Below are 3,584 nucleotides of genomic sequence, written 5' to 3'. Positions count from 1 at the left end.
ATTCATGCAAATTAGCCTGAAATTATTGTCACTGGGCAGTCCTGCGGGCGTTTCTGGGCAGAAGAAGGGCGGAGTTTAAAATATCTCAAAATGTGCCAGTCAAATGTTTTGAAGGCCTCATGCACACGACAGCATTGGTTTTGCAGCCTGCAAATCCACGGGTCTATAGCAGTCCATCGGACCGCCAAAAATACTTTTTGTGCATCCGTGTCTCATCCACACTCAAGGATCCACAACCATTCACCAGCATTGGTGAATCCGCAATTGCGGGCAGTAAAACGACTTGTCCTCAGTTTTTGCTGTTTGCAATTGCTGCCCCTGCACCAATCCGTGTAAATCACAGTCATGTGCATGAGGCCATAGAAAAGAATGGGTCCGCAATTTATCCACAAAAATGCGGATAAAGTGCGGCCGCATAAATACGGTCATGTGCATGCAGTGAAGAACATGCTCACCTGATACAATTACACTCAGGGAGTTGCTGGTGCTGGTGCTGACCGGGTTCTGGATGCTGCAGGTGTAGATCCCATTGTCATTTACGGTTATTGGCCTGAAGTCCAGGAATGATCCCCGGCAGATGACATGAGGCTCAGTGCAGATAGTCTTCTGATCACGATAGAAAGTGTAAGTCGTCACATTCTGATTCCCGGCATCACACTGGAGGGTCACATTAGTTCCAGCAACAATACGATCAGACATATTACGGAGAAATGGCGCATGTAGGGGGGCTAAATGTAGAGAAAAGAAAGATGTAGGGATTAAACGCAATAAAATTATATTATAGTAGACCTAACAATAGTGATAAAAAAATAATTTGCCTACAAGCAAGAAACGTTCAGCTGTGATAAGTACTAAGTCTGTACAGGTGTCAAACCTCTGGATGTAAACAAGAATGCTTCTATTTATTGACAGCAGGCAGAGATATTGAAAAATGGTAAAGAAATAAAACATAAATTTTCCATTATATAATGATCAGCTGATCACGGCGGGTATGGCCTGCTAACCAAAGCCGCGTCTGGCTATATATTTCGACAGCTTTAGGGTGTAAATAAATAATTAAAATGAATGGTTGTCCATGTAAAATATTACAAGGCAGCTCTTCTTTTTGGCTAATAGAAGGGGTCTTGAGAGGGTGCAGGCGGGCTCTATGATCTATGAAATTCCTTAATAGGGTATATGGACAGGGGTTTTCATCATGAGTCAACCCCTTTAAAGTGTTTGTTACATGAATTCAGATCCTATGCTTACTAATATCTCCATGGTTACAGACTACAAACTGACCCTGTATGTAGTCTGATCCTGCAGCCATGTGTTACCCCATTTCCTCTGCCTCCTCTTCTTATTTAATTCCTGTTGCTTATACAGCACCAACTTATTTAATAGCAGGGGACAGAAATTGTCACTACTCACCCCAATCACTGTGCCCTATGACACAATCTTATATCTAATTTATGCATTTAAAAAATAAAATCTAGTGTCGTTCCTGGAGACGGGGCTGATGTTTTTTTTTGCTTCTGAATTCCGAATTTATCCAACAAAGAAAACCCTCCACATGAATACAGAAAGTATAGGGGAGGTATATTAGGGCTCCATACACTTCTTTGGCTGCCGCGTCACTGATAATCATTTTAATAAAAATATGGGAGAAAAAATTTACCTACAACAAACCATAGAAAAAAATGTCACATAATACTTACATGCCAATGATAAGCTGAGGGCATTGCTGGTCTCACTATTTGCCAAGTTGGTCGCTGTACAGGTGAATGGTCCAGTGTCGTTCTTGGAGACGGGGCGGATGGTGAGATTGGAGTTTGGAGGAGAATCACTCTGAGTAATGTAATATGGAGGGTTCGGGGGCACTGGTTTTCCATTCAGACTCCAGGAGAAGGTGACGGCTGAGCCCTGAGCTGAGCAATAGAGAGACACCGAGTCCTCTCCTGCCCGGAGCACTCCTGATGTGTTACTGGTCAGTGTCACTGCCGAGACTGGAGCTGTAAACCAGAACATGACCCCCTGTTAGTAAAATCACCATGAAATGTAATACTCAGAGGATTTGGAGCTCTGTATCAGAAAAACGGAGTTCCGACTGTTATGAAGAAAGAAAACTGTGCAAAAGTTTTAGGCAGTTTTTGAATAATGCTGCAAAGTAAGAATGCTTTCAAAAATAGAAGTGTTAATAGTTTTTTTTATTAACTAAAATACAAAGTGAATGAACAGAAGATAAATCTAAATCAAATCAATATTTGGTATGACCACCATTTGCCTTTAAATCAGAATCAATTCTTCTAGGTACTCTTACACACAGTTTTTGAAGGAACTCGACAGAGAGCTGGTTCCAAACATCTTGGAGAACTAACCACAGATCTTCTGTGGATGTCGCTTCCTCAAATCCTTCTGTCTCTTCATATCACCACAGACAGACTCGATAATGTTGAGATCAGGGCTCTGTGGGGGCCATATCATCACTCCCAGGCCCAACTCCATTTGCTGAAATGCAGCCCCAAACTTGCAAGGAACCCCCACTATGCTTTACTGTTGCCTGCAGACACTCATTATTGTACCGCTCTCCAGCCCTTCGTCGAACAAACTGCCTTCTGTTACATCCAAATATTTCACATTTTGACTCATCAGTCCAGAGCACCTGTTGACATTTTTCTTTACCCCTAGTTCCTATGTTTTAGTGCATAGTTGAGTCACTAGGCATGGTTTCCAGGTTGCAATTCTTCCATGAAGACCACTTGTGGCCCGACTTCTCCGAACACTAGATGGGTGTACCTGTGTGCCACTGGTTTCTGCCAGTTCTGAGCTGATGACACTGCTGGACATCTTCCGAATTCGAAGGTAAATAAGCATGATGTGTCTTTGAAATCTTTGCCTGGGAGAGACCTTGCTAATGCAGTATAACTACCTTGTGTGTTGTTGCTCTGCTTAGTCTTGCCATGGTGGACCTGTGACATGAAACAGTCTTCCACAACCCCACCTTTGTAGCAGAGTTTGGCTGTTCCTTACCCAGTTTTAAGCCTCTTTACACAGCTGTTTCTGTTACATTTAATGACTGTGTTTCAAACTTCATATGAAAATGATTATCTTTATCACCTGTTTCATATAATTGATTAATCATACACCTGACTATAATCCTACAAAATCCATGATTTTGTGCAAGAGTACCTAGAAGAATTGATGCTGCTTTGGGGGCAAAGGGTTGTCACAGAAACTATTGATTTGATTTAGATTTCTCTTCTGTTCATTCACTTTTTATTTTGTAAATTGATAAAAATAACTATTAACACTTCTATTTTTGAAAGCATTCTTACTTTGCGATATTTTTCAGAAACTGTATAAAACCCAATTTCACACATTTATAGCATATCCACAGTGTATGCCATAAATGTATGATAGGTGGGGCCCAGAATTATGTGGAGAACGGGGAAACACTCCAGGCTAAACTGATATACTTGGCCTCCTTTAACAAAACTTACACAAAAACTGGTCATGTTACCCATAGCAACCAATTAGAGCTCGGCTTTCATTAATTAAACCGCTGTAAAAATGAAAGCTCCACTGTGATTGGTCACCATGGGCAA

This window comes from Rhinoderma darwinii, chromosome 10 (genome assembly GCF_050947455.1).
Source record: "Rhinoderma darwinii isolate aRhiDar2 chromosome 10, aRhiDar2.hap1, whole genome shotgun sequence".
Classification (NCBI taxonomy): Eukaryota; Metazoa; Chordata; class Amphibia; order Anura; family Rhinodermatidae; genus Rhinoderma; species Rhinoderma darwinii.
Note: the sequence above shows the minus strand (reverse complement) of the source record.